At 36.9% G+C, this 19924-nt stretch overlaps 1 protein-coding gene across 17 annotated transcripts in view; it reads right to left on the bottom strand.

The window, feature by feature from the left end:
- The window catches only part of HYCC2 (hyccin PI4KA lipid kinase complex subunit 2), a 66234-nt gene that overhangs the window by 45898 nt on the left and 412 nt on the right, over positions 1-19924 (bottom strand). For 2 of the 17 annotated variants that reach the window (XM_087949955.1, XM_087949968.1), the window contains exons 2-5: positions 8553-8656; positions 7598-7643; positions 1694-1790; positions 1003-1127 (exon numbers count right to left, since the gene is read on the bottom strand). The exons of 2 other annotated variants lie outside the window; for them this stretch is intronic. The gene's annotated coding sequence lies outside the window, so the exon portion shown is untranslated. Of the gene's footprint in view, positions 1-1002; positions 1128-1693; positions 1791-7425; positions 7644-8552; positions 8657-19414; positions 19891-19924 lie in introns of those variants that run through there. 13 more of the 17 variants (XM_087949960.1, XM_087949980.1, XM_087949873.1 and 10 more) reach the window with 11 other exon arrangements.

Here is a 19924-nt window from a genome sequence, read left to right as displayed (position 1 = left end):
AAAAATTTTCATAACTGAGATGAATGGAAAATAAAAGTATAATGGGAAATAAAACCTCCACATCTGTAGCATTAAAAACTAATAATCAAAAGAAAGTAAGTTTTCCCTTTTAATTTATGAGGCTAGTTTGTATTAACAAATAACTGAGGATAATTTAATTTTTAAAACATCCAACATATTCTTTATCGGGCAGAAAATGAAAATCTCTTTAATCTAATATGTCCCTATTCACAGGTTATCCGCTTACAAAACAATAGTTGTGTAAACTGAAATTACATTAGTGAAGCTGTTTATACTGTTGATATATTAGCAAATACAAAAAGAAATGCTGTCATGGTGGCACTATGATAAACCTGCTTAGATATTACATTATCAATGGGGAAATATTGCAGGTCCCTATAAAAAATGAAGTGCAGAAACACAAGTTTCAATTTCCACCTCATCACAAAGACATAATTGTTCTTTAGACATCTTACAGAATCTTCCTTCCAAAAGATAGAATGGAGGGCATTACAATGGGCAAATGTAAAAGCTTTTCTAGAGTTCTTATGAGCAACATTATATAAGAATGAGCAGGTACAATACTTTTTCCCAAATTCACTGGGATAACCTATGATAGCATCTGGCTAAGATTGTTTTGTAAGGTACATTGTTTGAAAAAACTTAGGTCTGATGAAATTCCATTGAAAGCCGCAATGGCTTACGGTCACCAAGAAATTTCCATCAAAACGGCTGGAATGTATTTTTGAAGAGCCAAATACACAAGGCAGTTTGAATTAGTCTGAGCCAGTAAGTAACATAGGCTACCGAAATATTAATTTTAATTGGAATCATTCTAACGTTAATTTGAGGCAGAACAAGGAACCAAAACAAGTTCCTTGAGAAGCTTGACTGAACATCTTCTCGTGGTTCTAAATTCTCATATGCACATATTTAGAAGCCATAACACAGCTGTTACTACTCTAGCCTCAAGTACTTTTACTTTATCAGATATATGATTACCTTATAGCTTTTTAAAATGTAGGTTGATGGCTACTGTTTTTTGACCTTCTCTTCTAGTGATTAAAATTGGGGCTTCCATGACCCAGCAGCATGAAAAACAATTCCAATGTATTTGAAAGCCGAACCTGTTTGAAATTGTTCCCATTCATTTGCCACCTATAAAGGGCCTCTATCAAAACATTTAGCTAATAATATACTACAGCTAGATAATGAGTCATTCATTTACTGGGTTCTGCTCAAAGCAATGTGGATACATTTTGTACATGAATGCCAATTTTTCTCTCTTATATGAAGTTTCCACCAATAATACAATATATGAATATATAGGTTAAGCTTTAAAAATAAAACTGGTCTGTTGACTTTTTCTTCTTATTAGCTATTGATTTTTATGGGTATCTTACAGATTGAAAAAAAACGCTGATTTCCTCAATCAGAATCAACCAGATATGCTGGACTGCAACTTCTATCATCTTCATACAACACAGCAAACAACGTTGTTCATCAAGAGATTATAAAAGTTTAAAAACATCTGGAAGTACTAAATTGGAGAAGGTTGTCCTAATATATCCTATTTTAGGAACAGCAATATGATAAAGCATCATTCTCATTTATGCAAGCAATATGGAACACTGTAATGATATATAGCTCTGTGAATAAGTCCAGCTAGAATAGTCATTCTTTGCCTTCTTACCTTGTCATTTAAATATCACAAAATATGTACAGGAAAAGATGTCTGAATATGATAGGTCCCATTGTGTCACCAGTCACTCCAAGACATAGAATACTGTCTTATAAATAATAAATGACAAAAGGTAATGGTAATTGTAAGCAGCATCCCGTATGTACAGAATTTATATTGAATGCCTCTAACATTTTATTTTAAAGTAAGATTTTTTTGTTTTAAAACATTTTTAAAAACAAGAATTTTTTGTTTTAAAAAATTTGAACAGCTACTGGACAGAAGGGAAATGCCACAATGTATGATGACCCAGGGCATGGAACAAAAGCAATAAAGTCACAAAAATAGGTAAAGTTCCTTTAATACCTCCAACTTGGCCCCCAGTGTCCAATTATCATCTGCTGGACAAAAAACTCTCCTAAGAACAGTTTTTAAAGGGAAGAAATTCCGTCAGAACCCAAAGTACATATAAATTATAAATAAAAATCAACACAAACCATGCTGCAGCAATTAATGAGATAGGACAGGATAAGGAATTGAAGACTTCAAAAGATAACAAAGCACACACAGTTGGGAGGATGCCAGAACTCAGATAAGACTTGACAAACCAAAATAATTCACGCTTTGCTTCCAGCAAAGGAGCACTTTATCCTGTTTTCCCAGCTGCATTTAATTAAGGGAATCAGGGCCTTTTTCTCCCCCATAACCCACGTTGCTCCCTTATCCGTTCCTCCCTGCGTGCCCTAGGATGAAGAGGGGTGGGCCTAGGTCTTCCTCTGAATGCCCAGCCAGACTGTGCCCTTCCCCAGTTTCCTCCACAGCCACCGGAATCACACTTCCACTCCCTGTCAGCTGTTCCACCTCTCCCTTGGAATCAGATTCCAACAGGGGCATGACACAATGTAATTGAAATTAAAATAACTACAGAGATCCATAATTAGTATATCTATTCTATCATGTCTTGTTCATATAAGATAATAACTATTACAGAAGCTTCTGTTTGATTATTATCTACATCAGCTTTCCCTAACCTGAACTCCACCCTATTGCTAGGGATGATGGGAGTTGCAACCGAAAACATTTGGAAGGCTCCAAGTTAGAAAAAACTGTTCTATACAAAAAAGAGGGGAGAGGATCCTATTAATTGATTTGCAATAGCATATTTCACATTAAATACAACAACATCTAAATATCTCTGTCCTACACATTGGCAAAAAAAATCAGAACACCAAATACAAGTTAGGCGGAAGCGATCTCGTAGATGACCCTCACTCTGTCAAGGACCTAGGAGTACTTATCGCAAACCCCAGAGCTCACTGTAACAGCATTGCCAAAAAGGCTTTAAGAATTGTTAACCTTAGTTTGCGAAGCTTTTTCTCCGGCAACATTGAATTGTTAACTAGGGCATACAAAACCTTTGCCAGACCAATTCTTGAATACAGCTTGTCCACCTGGAACCTGCACTGTATATTGGACATTAACAGAATTGAGCAGGTTCAGAGGTATTTCTCGAGAAAAGTACTCCACTCCTCCACTCACAATAGAATTCCCAATGCCTCCAGGCTTGAAATTTTGGGCCTGGACAATCTGGAACTGCACCGCCTGTGGTCCGAACTAAGCATAGTTCACAAAATTGTCTTCTATACCAACTTGCCTGTCAACGACTTCTTCAGCTTCAATCACAATAATACACGGGCAAACAGCCAATATAAATTCAAGGTAAACCGCTCCAAATTCGATTGCAGAAAATACTTCAGCAACAGAGTGGTCAACACTGGAACGCCCTATCTGACTCCGTTGTTAAAGCCTCAAACCCTCACAGCTTCAACCTCAAACTGCTTTCCCGTGTACCTCACCCCATTCTTATGAGGTACTAAAAGGGGGCGTGCATAAGCGCACCAGTGAGCTCATCCCTGTCTTATTTTCTCTATTTATTTATTTATTTATTTATTTATTTATTTAGTTAGTTAGTTAGTTAGTTAGTTTATATTGCGGTCTATTCGCCCATGGTGACTCGAGGTGGCTTACAGAATGCAAAACCATATTTAAAATAAAAAATAAAAACTAACAAAAAGAATCAAATAAATTAATAAAGTACAATAGAACAAAATCTGAAAAAAAATAATCACCCCTAACTCCCACCCCCTGCCCGATGACAGCAGATCACATGAGCCATTTGATGGGCTCCATCCTGGTCTGGGTTCCCAGGCCAGCTGGCAGAACCAGGTCTTCAGGGCCTTCCGGAAGAGTATTAGAGAGTGGGACATTCTAATCTCTGGGGGAATGATGTTCCAGAGAGAGGGAGCCACCACAGAGAAGGCCCTTCTTCTGGGTCCCACAAGGTGTATCTCCCTCAGGGATAGGACAAACAGCATTCTCTGCCTCCCCGCTCTAATGGGTCAGGTAGATGTGACTGGCAAGAGACGTTCCCTCAGATAACCTGGTCCCAAGCCATGAAGGGCTTTAAAGGTGACAACCAGCACTTTGAATTGCACCTGGAAGCAAATTGGCAACCAATGCAGTTCCCGCAGGAGAGGTGAGGTGAAACTGCACATCGGGGTTTGAACAAAACCATGCAGGCTGCTGCATTTTGCACCAACTGGAGCTTCCAGATGTTCTTCAAGGGCAGCCCCATGTAGAGCATGTTGCAATAGTCAAGACGGGAAGTGTCTAGGGCATGAATGACTGTGAGTAGGGACCGTTGGTCCAGTAAAGGGCATAATTGGTGCACAACCCACAGTTGTGCAAAGGCCCTCCTGGCCACGGCCGCCATCTTCATGTAGGAATTGTGAGTCCAGGAAAACCACTAGATTATGAACAGGGTCTGTTTGGGGTAGTGCCATCCCATCCAAGACCAAAAATGGGAATTCTCCCTGAGCCAACGAACCCCAAACCCAGAGCCACTCAGTCTTGCAAGAATTTAGTTTCAACCTGTTGCTCCCCATCCAGCCCCTAACAGCCTCCAGGCACTGTGAGAGGGAGGACACAGCAACACTTAACTCAGCATGGCCCAAGAGATACAGCTGAGTATCATCAGCATATTGGTGATACCTCAGTTCATGGTGTCGGATGATCTCACCCATTGGCTTCATATAAATGTTGAACAGGAGTGGAGAGAGTACCAAGCCCTGCGGAATCCCGTAAACCATAAAGCAGTGGGCGAGGGCTGGATCTCTCCCCTCTTATCAACACTGACTAAGAGCAGTTGCAGAGGAAGGAAGTGAACCAGAACAGCACAAAGCCTCCCACTCCCATCCTCCGAAGCCATCCCAGGAGAATCCCATGGTCAACGGTGTTGAAAGCTGCCAAAAGGTCAAGTAGAGCAAGGATGCACGCACTACTCTCATCCCGCTCCCGCCAGAGATCATCTAAAAGTGCAACCAATGCCATTTCTGTCCCAACTCCAGGCCTGAATCCTGATTGGTAGGGGTCGAGATAATCCATTTCATCCAGAAACCTCTGGAGCTGCTATGCGACCAACTTCTCAACAACCTTTCCCAAAAAGGGAATATTGGAGATAGGTCAGAAATTATTCAACCAGGTGGATTCCAGCGATGGCTTCTTAAGAAGGGGGTGGACCACAGCCTCCTTAAAGTTCTGGGGCACTGTCCCCTCCTTAATCACCCCCAGAGTCCACCTGCCTGTCACCTCCTGGGAAGCTTTCACAAGCCAAGTGGGACATGGGTCTAAAACACAGGTGTGTCAGGCTTCCAGCAGTTACCCCAATTAAATCATGAGTCTCGAGTCAAACTTCCACTCAGGCAAAAGGGGTAGCTTCCCACTGATTCTTCTGAATTCATGAATGCGTTCCTTGATGGGTCGCCCTCTATGCTTTAGGTTGCTGAGCTCATGTCAACTCATAAAATATTTCTAGAGTTGCCAAGGTGCTTGCGCACATACTCCCTAGGATCCTGTCCACTTACTCAGGAGCAACAGAGTCAAACCGTTCCCAGATAACAGGGAAAGAACCTGCCTCAGAAGCTTCCACCGGACCAGCAACCATGCCAGCATCTAACTGGGAACAAAGTTGAGCGATTTTGTCTTCCAGAAAATCCGCAAATTCCTCAGTGCATCCCTTGAGGTCAACCTCAATCTCCTCCTTCCCCAGGAGGATAAGGCTCACCTTAAAGAGGGTCGCTGGGCAATTATCTGCAGACGCAATTAGTGTGGAGAAGTATTTACACTTCGCCACACGAATCGCAACGAGGCAATTATTTATCTGTATTTACTTATTTATTATCTGTATTTACTTCCTTTGTTCTTGCTTATGTTCATACTTATACTTGTTATCTTGTACATGTTTGACAAACAAATAAATAAATATCTCCTGCTTCAAATATATAAAATGGGACTGTATTTCTGATGAACTCATGATTAATAATATTATAATGATATCAAATTAACAAGCCACTACTTTATTTTGAGGTACTCTTCTTTCACAATTGGAATTCATTGGTGATGTGTAAACAGTTTTATATAACTCTATGTTATGAATCCATTTACTCACTCCCAATAGCATGCAAAGTGACTTGATGTAGCTACATTGAGTTAAATAGAAACGTTCAAATTCAGTACTATTTCCAACTTTATGGTACAGATGATTAGATATCAACTAAATATCCAGATTTAATACAAGCATGTTGATAAGCATAGTAATGCTGGAAAGCAGAACAAAATAAATAAGGTATGATGGCATAGCAAAATACAAAAGAAAAGAAACAACTTACAGATTAACCCAATGCAATCCAAGAATAATTTTAAGTGTTCATCTTCAGAACAGATTTCTTTACCTTTTTTAGATGTTCCCACCACCAGTTTCCCTAGAAACATTATGTAGTCACCCAACACCAAACCTGAAGCACTCTCATCTACTAAGCGATAACTCAACCAACGCAAAACAAGACAAATTACCAATCCATCTTTCATCAGTTCCTAGAACAGAGTCAGCTCTACTTACATTCAGCTGAATATTGCCTCAGCAGGCTTTATGATTCTCACACTTATACTTTTACCCCAGATTTATTCTCATTTCCAGATAGAAGGATTTTTACACACCCAAGTTCATTTACTCAGTTACATAAAATCTGTTGAGAAAATTATTTTAAAAAGGACCTAAAAATGGATGGTTTTTCTCCAATTTCCCCATCATAGTACAGTTTCTTTTTCAGACACGTACACTGATATAAATAACCAATTCCAGCCACTCCTTTTCATATCTTAAAATTGTATACTGTACTTGTTAGTCTCCTAAAGCTTCACATAGCTGCAGATGGGGAAAAGAGAGAAAGAGAGGATTCCTACTGAATCCTCAGTCTCCTTTTGTAGTCCTCTCCCTGCAAAGGGCTTGCACCAAAAGCCATAAAAATCTTCCACTGTATTTCAGGCTACAGATTTATGATTCTTCAATTTCATTAGTTACAGGCCCTCAAATCTGTTTGCATTGGCCATGACAAATTCTGGTTCTCAAAAAAATATATTCAGAAATTCTACATGTCATATATGTCCTTTTATTCTTCAGTTCTTCATATAGAAGCCATTCATTATATACAGCTCTTTAAAGAACTTATGGACATATCTAACTTTTCACAGTGGCATTTGAATTCAGCAACAGTAGGCCTTAGACATTTTTCAAAAGACAGCATTGACTGCAAGCATGTTCAAAAGAGAAGCACAATCTACACTCCAATTTCTCTTTGTAGAAATGTTGGAACACTCTCTGAACCCATTTATAATACAGAACTCACCTAGGTATCAGTTTCAAAGTAGGTCATATGAAAATGATGATTTAGGATTCGCCAAAAGCAAGAGGAACAGTGAAATGCTCTTCTTCAGACAACAATAATGGAACAAAGCCAAACATTAAACTTGTCAAGTATCATGTTACCCACATATTTGTGAAATGGATACACTGCTGACCTGCCAAAGCAGAGTCTGTCCAAGACAAGGGTTCTATGGGAAACTCCTAACAGAAATGGGGAAGAAATAGAATAAAATTGCTGTTTTATTTAAGTGAATGTAAAATTATGCTCTTCAGATTACTGTAAAATAGCTACAGTTTTAATGTAACATATTTATATACTACAATTTTCCCATCATAGAATTGTAGTATATGATATTATGTTCTCTGTCCAGATATTGATCAAATTTAAACTTATAAACTGAAGCAAAATAGCTGCATAATTTCATATAAAATATCATGAAGGCAGGGGTGGGATTCTACCGGTTCTGTCCACCTCTGTAGATCCAGTTGTTCTGAAGAGCAGCAGACATAAAACGGGTTCTATGTCTGCTGTTGTTTTGGCCCACCTGCCCGCCCTGGCTCTTACCTGTCCTTTATTTCCTGCATTTTCAACCACAGCTGCTTTGTGCAGCATAGCTGCAGTTGAAAAAGCAGGAAAAAAGGGCTTTTCCAACCACTGTGCACCCTCATGCAGCACTGCTCAGCTGTCCAGGCAGCTCAGCAGGTTGTAAATTGCACTCACGCAACTCGCGCATGCGCGAGCGAGGCAGAGCAACAGAACCGGTAGTTATACCAGTTGGATCCCAGCCCTGCATGAAGGTATAATGTCAAGGCTATTAAAGTTAGATAGTCAACATGATGTAGCCTTTTTTTGTCTTGAAAATAGATTTAGCCAGATAATGTTTAATATTGAAGATCAAGTAAAATAAGATAGTAGTCTGAAAGCCTGCCATTCTGTACATTATTAAAGAGAAATGGGCATGTATGTATGAATAATGTAAACAAAATATTTCATGACTGTTGGTAGCTAACATTGCAGCATAAAAAATAATATACTATTAATAAAATTATTTTAAAACTGAAAGAAAAACACAATGAAATATATAATATGTTTGATCTCTTTGAGATTACCTCTAAAATAAGTGTTTTATATATCCAGGTATCCAGATCTGTGTTATGAATCAAGTGAAGTATAGTGGTCCACAAATAATAAATGCTCCAGCATAAGCAGTAATCTATAAAGAAAGCAGAATAGCTGTCAAATATCTGTCAGAGTAACAAATTCACCTTTCATTTCAGACGGATATGACAGATGTCCACTTTGGCTAGACAGTGAAAACTTACAAAGCAAGTGAAGCAAACATCCGAAACTCTGTTATTATTGCAAGAACAGCATGCACCTTTTCATAATGCTTCTTTTATATTAATATTTGGGCATAATCCCCAGAAACCTCTTAAAGAAAAACATGGCACCAAAAGCTGTGTAAAAATAAAAAGTGAATAGTGGTCCACAAGTATTGACAGCATAATGGCTAGCTTTAAAAAAAAATCCTTAAGTGCATTAGTTGAAGTGGATAATCCAATATGAAGAAATAGGGAAATGCAAATAGAAATTATAAAGCAAAATCAATAAGACAAAATATACAGGTAGTCCTTCAGTTACAACAGTTCATTTAGAGACTGTTCAAAGTTACAGCAGCACTGAACAAAAGTGACTTATGACCATTTTTCACACTTATGATCACTGCAGCATCCAAATGGTCAGATGATTTACATTCGGATGCTTGGCACCTGACTCATGTTTATGATGGTTGCAGTGTCCCAGAGTGATGTGATCTCCTTTTGCGATCTTCTGACAAGCAAAGTCAACAGGGAAACCAGATTCACTTAACAACCGTGTTACTAATTTAAGAACTGCAGCGATTCACTTAACAAATGTGACAAGAAAAGTCATAAAATGGGACAAACTCACTTAACAAATTTCTCACTTAGCCACATAAATGTTGGGTTCAATTGCGGTCATAAGTAGAGGACTATCTGTATTCAAAAATTAGTAGTGTTGTAAGTTATCACTTTCCTTAATGCTATGTTATTTCCCATGCTAGATCAAAGCTTACACATTCTCTCTCAGAAGTATGGAAGAAATTCACAGCTTTTTGAGCTATACATAAAACAAAGGGTTTGTTTAAAGTATCTATAAAATAGCAACCTAAGCCTCCAAAAATGAACTTTGCGATAGAGATGCAGTATAATAAAAATTAGTACATTAATAGCACTTCTGCTGTTTCTACTACATGTTGTGAAACAATGAAGCTGTTAGTAGTTTGAACTACTATAGTTTCTTCTTATAAGATATAAGATGCAGATTTACTTATGACACTAAATTATAGGAGTTTTTTATTTGTTTGTATTTGTTAACTGTAATGTGCCTATTGTGGTTGGTAATTCATAAACTATCATGCTTTATGTAAGTGTGGTACAGGCTTTACTTTTGTTTAAACCATGATCAACTTATGCATCTACTTACTCTACAGTACTTAAAAGAGTTTAAAAATTAGTACATTTATTTTAAAATACTGGCATAAAATAAACTTAATCAAAAGTATCAACCTCTTTAAAGATGTCTTCCTTTTTTTAAAAGAACTTCAAAGTCATAATTTCTTCAAAGGTCAATTTTATGAGTTCATGTTTGCCATTGTTATTTTACAATCAAACTGTGGACCCTTTCCACCATAAAGGAATTATTACCTGCTGAATTTTTAAAGGGGCCTAAACTAATTGCAAAAACTGAACAAAACATACAGGAATAACAGAAGACTTATCAAATGCTATACAAACACTTTAACTTTGTTATAATATCTGTCTTTACACTAACTGAGAATCTTTTACAGAGATCCTTCCCACGTTTGCCTTTGAATGATCGCAGGACTACATCATCACTAAGCACCATAAGCATTAGCCAAAGACTTCATTCATTACTGAGGATCTACAGCTAGGGAAATATTTTCAGTACTTTCTGCAGAGGTTTTCCTTTTTTAGGGTTTTACCATCCAGAGGATGGTAGAGGACAGGAAGGCCTGGAGGAACATTGTCCATGGGGCCGCGATGGGTCAGACATGATTTCACAACTAACAACAAATTGTATAGCCATTTTAAATAATGTATATAAAAAGCACCAGAAACAAATCATCATTTGTACGACTTGCCAGATTACCAGAATCTCCTGCAGAAAAAAAAACATTTCTTGTTAAAGGATAAACTTCTGTCTTTAATAGTCTACTGAATTACTGAAGAGCTAAATACAATACTATGTAATATTTATATACTATAATTATAGTATTCTTCATAACTGAAACCAATAATGCAATTTTTTGTACAAAACTAAGTAATGTTGTAGCCTAGAACAGGGTGTCAAACTCGCATTGTCTTGGGAAGATGGAATAGAGGAAGAATAGGACATGTTAACTGAGTGGTCAGAAAAATTTGTTTAGCTTTATATGAGCTGCACACAAATTATGCCTTTAGTTATTTCTGCTACAACCAGAGCTTTCTGAACTTCACATTAACACAGTAATTGTAACTAAACTCTTGGTTTTAGTGTTCCTATCTTAAGGTAATGGTAAAGATTCCCCTCGCACATACGTGCTAGTCGTTTCCGGATCTAGGGGGCGGTGCTCATCTCCAGTAAACACAGAGTCAGCGCTGTCTGAAGGCGTCTCCACACCGAAGGTGCACATAACGCTATTACCTTCCCACCAAGTGGTCCCTATTTTTCTACTTTCGAACTGCTAGGTTGGCAGAAGCTGGGACAAGTAACGGGAGCTCACTCCGTTACGCGGTGCTAGGGATCCAAACTTCTGAACTACCAACCTTTCTGATCGACAAGCTCAGTGTCTTATCCACTGAGCCACCACATCCCTTAGAAATTAGCCAGAGCATCACAAAATAAATATGACCAACATTTAACAAAGCTGCTTATTTCAAAAAAGTCCTTTATTGAGTAGAACTTGTCTGACCCACTTCACAATATTTTTCTTCTATTAGCTAATTTGAAAGAATTACATTTTTTTTTTATTTTTAACATTCTTGTTAAGCATGAGCAGGGAGGCAGGAAATGCTGTGGGTCCCATCCCTGAGGGAGATACACCTGGTGGAACCCAGAAGAAGGGCCTTCTCTGCGGTGGCTCCCTCTCTCTGGAACATCATTCTCCCAGAGATTAGAATGTCCCACTCTCTAATACTCTTCCAGAAGGCACTGAAGACCTGGTTCTGCCAGTGGGCCTGGGGAACCCAGAGCGGGATGGAGCCCATCAAATGGCTCGTGTGATCTGCTATCGTCGGGGCGGGGGGGTGGGAGTTGGGGGGTGATTTTTTATTTATTTTCTTTCCATATTTTGTTATATTATACTTTATTAATTTATTTGATTATTTTTGTTAGTTTTTATTGTTTTTTATTTTACATATGGTTTTACATTCTGTAAGCCACCTCGAGTCACCATGGGCGAATAGGCAGCAATATAAATTCAATAAATAAATAAATAATAAGGCACCTGGTTGGTACCCAGCAGACCCCGAGTTCTAGTTCTGCTTTTGACACAAAGCCATCTGAGTAACCTTGGATCAGACACTTTGTCCCAGCCTTAGGAAGAAGGCACTGGCAAATCACTTCTGAAATCTTGCCAAGAAAACTGCAGGAACTTGTTCAGGAGTCAAGACTGACTCAAAGCAGAAGAAAATGAAAATAAAAAAAATTATACCACCTTTGCACTTATGTAAACATATCATACATAAATGAGCTAGTAGTGTCCAGTACTCATCAGCACAAGCAGTAAACAAGTATTTCTGTTGTAATTAAAACTATAGATTTAATATTAAATTATCTGATATATTTATACAGAGCTCATTGTTCTTTAATTCTATTCTCCAAAATGGCAAAATATTTTAGTTACTGTTCCACAAAGTTAACATGTTAAATTTTCTAAGAATTTTGATTTATTTTTTTTCTTTTCAAACACAAACTTTGAATTTTTAAAAAATGTACTTATAAAAGCCATTACACTATCATTTGAAAATCCAGTCACATCAGTAGACTTTACCTCTAACTTCAAAATTTCCCGAATTGTTTTGGTACAGTTCCTTCAAAAGGACAAATGCAGAAGAGAAACTGAACAGTATATACTATTACACCCTGCAACTAATCTTTTTTTTTTTGTTCAAACACAATCACTGCAACAAGACAGGAAGCAGCAAATGGGTAGCAGCAATAATGCGTCACTACAATGAAATCACCAATGGAATAGGGCAGTGGAATAAATATACCTGCTCCCTGTGTCAACTAAGTGATTTCTATGCATACTATCCAGTTTTATTCTTTTTAGAGAAAAGGGAACTTAATTTTTTTAAATGGAAAAAGAATAAAGATCTGAACTCAAAAAGATCATGATATAGCAGTAGGTATTGCATATATTTCATCTTTACAACATCAGTCATGCAACTTACTTAAAGATAACTTTGTCATACATGAGCCGCAAAAACCCACTAAAGAACCCACAATAGTTAATAGTTAATCCCACTAAAGAACCACAATAGTTCAACCTCTTTGCTGCCCTCTAATATTTATCAGCTAGATGTTTGCAGCTGGACATGGTGAACCCTGTTTACCAATCACTTTCAATACTGCTGCGCAATCACTATAAGCAAGATGGCAAATAACTTTAGATTTCCAAACCTTGTCACTTATTTTTATTCTTAATTACATAACAGCACAAATGTGTTGCCTGCCAACTTAAGTTGTTAAAAATAATGTGAAGCTCTCTGACATTTCCCTTCATTGTCTAGAATCTAGATACAACCTTTACATAAATTCAGGCAAATGTATGTTAACAATAGTATCCCAGTCTAAGAATGTCAGCTTCACACAAATTCAGTCTTACAGCATAGGCATAGCTAGCATCCTGAGGCTTAAATACTAGGATTGTTCAAACATTTGCAATTAGATACATCTCTAATCAAAAAGTCTGCTAAAATTTGTAGGTCAATTGTTTTGAGCAAAAGTAGTAGGAAACTTAAATTCTCCTATGACAAAAGATAGGCACTTTATAACTCTTCCCCCCGCCCCACACACTTTTTGTCATTTTCAGATGTGTTGCTGAGTTTCAACAAGAGTTACAGTTATATAGCAATGGAGTTCCTGTCGGTTTTAGAAAAGAAATACAAAAATGTAGTATAGAGCCTAAATATAGAATGAAGTAGGAAGAGGGGATTCAGGTCACTGATTCAATTCCCATTCAATTTAAGAAATCAGCCACTGTTTCAATGTGTCTACTGTGGTGACCAAGTCTTAATGTATGAGCAGTTGGTGCATGCCTGATTAATGCTATCACATCCCCATCATAACACTAAGTCCATTCAATTCTCTCAATCCCCTTTACAGGTTAGTTTTAACTATTCTAGACAAGTTCTCTGAAGCTGTTCCAGTTTGTCCAAATCCTCCTAAAAGTATGATCTCCAGATTTGGGCAAAATACTCAAAGTAGGATTAATCAGAGCAGGGCACTGGTACAATGCAATAAATATTTTCTTTGCCCTAGAAAAATGTTTTTACTGATATAACCTAATACTTACAGCCCTTTTTTAAAGTCACATCATGCTGTTGAGTCACATTCGGCAAGTAATAAATTATAGTTCTAAGAATCTTATAAAAAGTACTTTATTTACAATTAGTAAAAACTATAAGTGTTAGAATGATGCCTAGGTACAGCCATAACATTAGTTTAGCTGAAAGAATTTCTGAAAAAATAATTTGATTGACTATGATACATTCCTGCCAAATTTGTTACCTACCATCTTATACAAGATAAAGATTCCATCACATTAAATTCAAACGAGATTGAATACACATCTAGCAACAAAACACTGAAGTATAAATTTACCATAAAAGTCAAAACCAAATATAAGGGTAGAGTTTCCCTATAAAATACAAACATGATGATAGAGGACAGCAAAGGAGTACAGGTAATTCCTGATTTATAACAGTAATGGAGGCTGGAATTTCTGTCATAAGTCATGACAGTGGTAAGTCAAGCAACACATGTGATTGAGCCAATTTTATGACTTTTTTTGCAGCAGCCATCAAGCCAACACCACAGTTGTAAAGCAGATATGGCGGTAACTAAATCAAGTCTGTTCATTCCTATGGGTGATGTAAAAACTGTAAATTGAAGAAGTCTCATGACCACAGAATGCTGCAACAGGCTATGAAAGTGAGCTGATTGCTAAGCACCCAAAATGAAATCATATGACTGTGGGGGAGTTACTGCTGCCATCAGAGCTCCAGAATTGGGTCATAAGTACCTCTCAGTAGATCCATCATAACTCTGACTGATCACTAAGCAACCAATCATTAAGCAAGGACTACCTGTAAGAAGAAAAATGGTAAACGCAGGAAGGCATAGCAAAGGATGAATAAACAAAGTATGTCATATAACTTAATTCTATAGTTACACTTAAATTGAACAGAAAAGAAAATTGGAACCAAAATATTTCTAAACTGTTTGTTTTATCATAATATTTATTCAAACAGAACCTAAACAGTACATTTAAAGCAGTATCTCTTTACTTATTATACCTTAATTCCTAGCAACTACTCTGTCAAAAAATCAGAGTCCAATTAAAATAGAAACAACAAAACATCTTTTTTCAGGAAGGTATACACATGTTTGGTGATTCAGTGTCTGATAATTACACTTACCAGCTGTGGTAATTTTAAAAACATAACAACTTCAATAATACTGTTGACAGTACTGTATCAGAGTAAAAGAGTAAGAAAGCTAACTGGGGCTGGCAGTTTTTGTCACTAAGTCCAATCAAGAAATATATCTAAATGATGAGTGGAATTAACTAGGGATGAAGTAACATCCACTACAGTTGTTTTCTCCAGATAGTCATGCCCAATTATATCCACTTTTCTTTCCCAGGAAATCATACTAATGCTTTCTATAATAAAAATGAATAAAACTACAACTTAAAAATTAACACATTATAGTTACTGGCTATTCATAACTGTAACACTATTTGGAAGTTCGGCAAAACATATTTTTGTTATTTGTACAAAGTAAGAGTCAAGAATTTATTTTGGGAGTTAATGTGCACCAGCGCACAGGATCATACAAAATTTAACTATCTGAACTATCTCTTGTAAAAAATATAGATTGAACTGAAGTTTGTTGATTTGGGGGACTGATCCCAAAAGCAAATTTCTGCAAGCACATTACTTCATTGAGTCCAAATTTGATAGTTCTGAGATAGATAAGTCCTTTAGATCTTTTCCTCAGGATCCGAATGTTCTTTTTCTCAGTCTGAACAAATGGACCACAAAATTATTGGGTCTATGAATCTTCAAGTATATAGCAAATTAAATGTCAGAAGTATGGAAAAAAACAAAAATTTGCTTGTGAAGATCAATTAAGTTAAGTCTGAGAACAAAATATAATACTTTGTACAATAACATTTCATTTAAGTGAATTAATGAGGCAGGGAAAGTGTCAGTCCTTTAAATTGAGCCTACCCATGCTTATGTCATTACGCAAAAGTTATAAAATGATATAAAATGAAATGCAACGGAGATTTCATTTATTGAATCCAGGTTTCACCGTATTGACATCTGCATAAGAAAAGCCTGCTTTAAACTTTAAAATCCAATTAAATAAAAAACAGAAACAGCAGCTTTAAAAATACACATTTTTACTGCATTTATATTTCACTTTTTGTCTGAAATTTTAAGGGTTGAGTTACATTAGTTTTTACATGAGGATTTCCTTCATTCTATTCCTACAAAAAACAGGCCTGAGAGTGAATGACTGGCTCAATACAGGTAGTCCTTGGCTTGCAACAGTTCATTTAGTGACTGTTCAAAGTTACAATGACACTGAAAAAAGTGACATATGATCATTTTTCACAGTTACCACCTTTGCAGCATCCCCATGGTCATGGCAACTGATTCATATTTATGACTGTCACTTTGTCCCAAGGTCATGTGATCACCTTTTGCAACCTTTTGACAAAGTCAATGGGGAAGCCAGATTCAATTAACAACCAGGTTATTAGCTTATCAATTGCAGTGATTCACTTAACAACTGAGGCAAGGAAGGTTATAAAATGGAGCAAAACTCACTTAATAAATTTCTCACTTTACAACAGAAATTTTGGGCTCAATTGTGGTCAAAATCAAGAACTACCTGTATTGTACAGCAGACTCCACTGATAGATAGAAACTTTAATTGATCACTCTTAGCTATTACACAACATTGGGCTCTTCAGGATGTAAGCTCTCATTGTACTTTTAATTAGATGGCAGTTTGAGAGTATTCTCAATTACTCCATGTATATAAGATAGTTACTTTCTTATTCATATATTGCAGAATTTCTTCCTAATATAAACTTTTTTACTGACAGATCTGTAGAACAAATAAAAGTTACATTTTCAAAAAGGCATTATGATTTAACAAAACAAATTTTATCAGATACTTTGAGAACCTTTACTAGCCTATTACTTATCAATGTGTTGAACTACATATCTGGCTGGGTACTGAAAACTAACAAAGGAAGATTTATAACCTTCCTATGTTAGATTCATGCACAATCTAACTGCATCCAGTTTTGGTCACCACATTATTAAAAAAATGTTGAGACTTTGGAAAAAATGCAAAGAAGAGCAACAAAGATGATTAGGGGCTGAAAACTAAAACATATGAAGAACAGTTGCATGAATTGGGTATGGTTAGTCTAGTGAAAAGAAGGACCAGAGGAGATATGATAGCAGTGTTCCAATATTTGAAGGGCTGCCACAAAGAAGAGGTCAACCTATTTTCCAAAGCACCCAAAGGCAAGAAAAGAAACAATGAATGGAAACTAATCAAAGAGAGATCCAACCTAGAACTAAGGAGAAATTTCCTTGACAGTGAGAACAATCAACCAGTGGAACAGCTTGCCTTCAGAAGTTGTGGGTGTTCCATCACTGGAGCCTTTTAAGAAGAGACTGGACAGCCACCTGTCTGAAATAGTATAGTCTCCTGCTTGTGCAGAGGGTTGGACTAAAAGAACTCCAAAGCCTTCCAACTCTGTTATTCTGTTATAATAAGACAAATAAAACTGTTCTCCTCTAAAATGTTCCCTTATTAGCAGGTCTTTGGACACTATAACAGTTAATCTTCAAAGATATTCAGAGTTTTCATCATTAAAATGTTTAAATATGAATTCTAACTGTTCTTCAAGAAGACATTATATACAAATAGGAACACTAAAATAATGAACAGATGGCATAAGGGCAGAAAGCATATTATGAAACATTTTGCTTCAACTATACGTAAGAAACAGAATCAATCTAATTTTCATGCTTGGAAGGAATTTCACAAATTGTTTGTCTTGTGATATGCAGGGGCAGCATCTGAGGACAAGTAAGTTTAAAGCCTCTTTGGGTACACAGAGTTCATTGTTTCTAGACTAAAGTTCATAACCCAAAAGGACACGTGCAACTATACATATATAACTATGTTTTGTGAATTTGCCCCAAGCTTCTCAAAGCATATACCATACTGTTACATACTAACCCCCACCCCCTACTGAAATATGGACAGGCAAAATACAGGTATAGCAGAGGCTATGCTGTGTCATGGAGGAAAATGTTTGATGGGCACTAGCTTATAAGGTGCGGTCACTTAATAGCACCCAGCAAGCTGCTCATCTATCACTGTAGCTACTTCTTTATAACACTTAATTTTTATAATTTTGATAGCATTGAATTGTAGCTTCCTTTCCACTTAAAACCTCTATACTTAAATTCATGTGGGATTTATAGTAAAATCTTCTTTGTAAAAAAAAAAATGCTCTTTAGCACTATTGTGCTAAGAAAACTATATTTTTGCTCAACCTTACTAGAGTCCAGAGACACATCAAGCTGGTGTACAATATCTTGATTACCATAATTCGTCCAACTTCAAGAAATAAAAATAACTTGCACTCCCCAAGATCAATTTGTATAATAGTCAGATCTTCCATTTATGAAGTACTAAAATCAAAATAAACACTAAATAAAAGTATCTTTAAAATCAGTTATTACCAAGCAGAAGTAAAGTGTTTCTGAAATGGTGGCAAATGATATGTACATTTAACAGTAACATTAAACTGTATGTCTAACACCATTTGTATGACATATAAATAAGCTCAATTAAATATTTTATAGTTGAAACTCTACTTTTGTCCATGGAAATACTACTGATTGGCTTTTCCTCCTATGTGAAAGGAAGTCTGGAGAATAAAAACAATTTTACTGTCATCAAGCTTGTTACCATATCCCAGGAAATAGAAAGGTCAACCATCTGTCAAATCTTATTTTAAAGAAGCAATCAAATATGAAAAAATAAAAAAAATAAAAATAAATGGTATTAATTTAACCTTGCTGTTTTTCTATTCTTTCCTTAATCTCTAATTATCATAAATTTCCCATTTCTAAGAATTTATTAAAATGTCATAATTGACAAAGAAATTGACATTTTTAAAGCCCACCATTAAACCTATGCTTTTATGGAAACTAAATACAATAATGTGGATATATATAGTTTTTCTACTTTACCTGTTTAAGTTGTGAAACTGAAGCAGAAGTAATAAATATTGCGGGGAGGGTGTTTTTACATGTAGATAATGTGCAAATGTGTTCATTTGCTTACCTGAGTTAATTGACTAAGTGAATATTTGTATAAGCAATGTAGCTAAAATGTTACATAACATCTCTTTGTCAGATTTATTCATATATCTATTTACTATATTCTTTATCTTATTATTAACAACCATAAGACAACAACTGCCAAGAAGCAATCAGGGTAGAAAGAAATGTTAGTTAAAGGGACTTCATTGAAGGTTAGAGAGGGAGACTACTAAACAACTCCGGGACGAGTTCAGACCAGATCAAAACAAACTGTAGCTGGAAAGGTGGCTTACGTTTTATCTTGAGAAGAAAGAAGAAAAACGTATTGCTTGCTACTCCTTCGCAAAAGCTCTGATTGTAAAGAAGCAAAGGGGCCTCATCCTCTCAGGAAAATACAACGTCACTTTATGAACAGAAAACGGTTATGAGACGGTTGTAATTTATCCGGAAACGAGGGAAAGCAGCAGGATCGGCGGGAGCTGGACCGGGACTTTGCTACCGGTGTTATACGGAAAAGAGGAAGGCAACCGGTCTTGGCAGGAGAAGAAAGAGGGCGAAAAGCTTCGTCACATCCAAGAAGTGCGTGGAAGAGCTGGAGAGGATAGTGGCAATCTGCTGGCTCTGGCGCGGAAGGAAGGAAGGAGGAAGGTAGCGCAATGACCGCTCAGGAGGAGCAGGGAAGCAGGAAGGGCGAAGAGGGGAACCCGAACCCGCCTGGAAAAAGCGACAAGTGCCCGGGGCGGGCGGGGGAGGCTTCCAGGGTGCAAAGGGCAGCTGTCACTGCAGCTCGCGAGTCCAGCGAA

This window comes from Notechis scutatus, chromosome 1, assembly GCF_049901735.1.
Source record: "Notechis scutatus isolate UNSWTSFEM ecotype Mainland chromosome 1, rNotScu1.2, whole genome shotgun sequence".
Classification (NCBI taxonomy): domain Eukaryota; kingdom Metazoa; phylum Chordata; class Lepidosauria; order Squamata; family Elapidae; genus Notechis; species Notechis scutatus.
The sequence above is the reverse complement of the archived record's forward strand: the minus strand, read 5'-3'. Positions and strand labels throughout refer to the sequence as shown.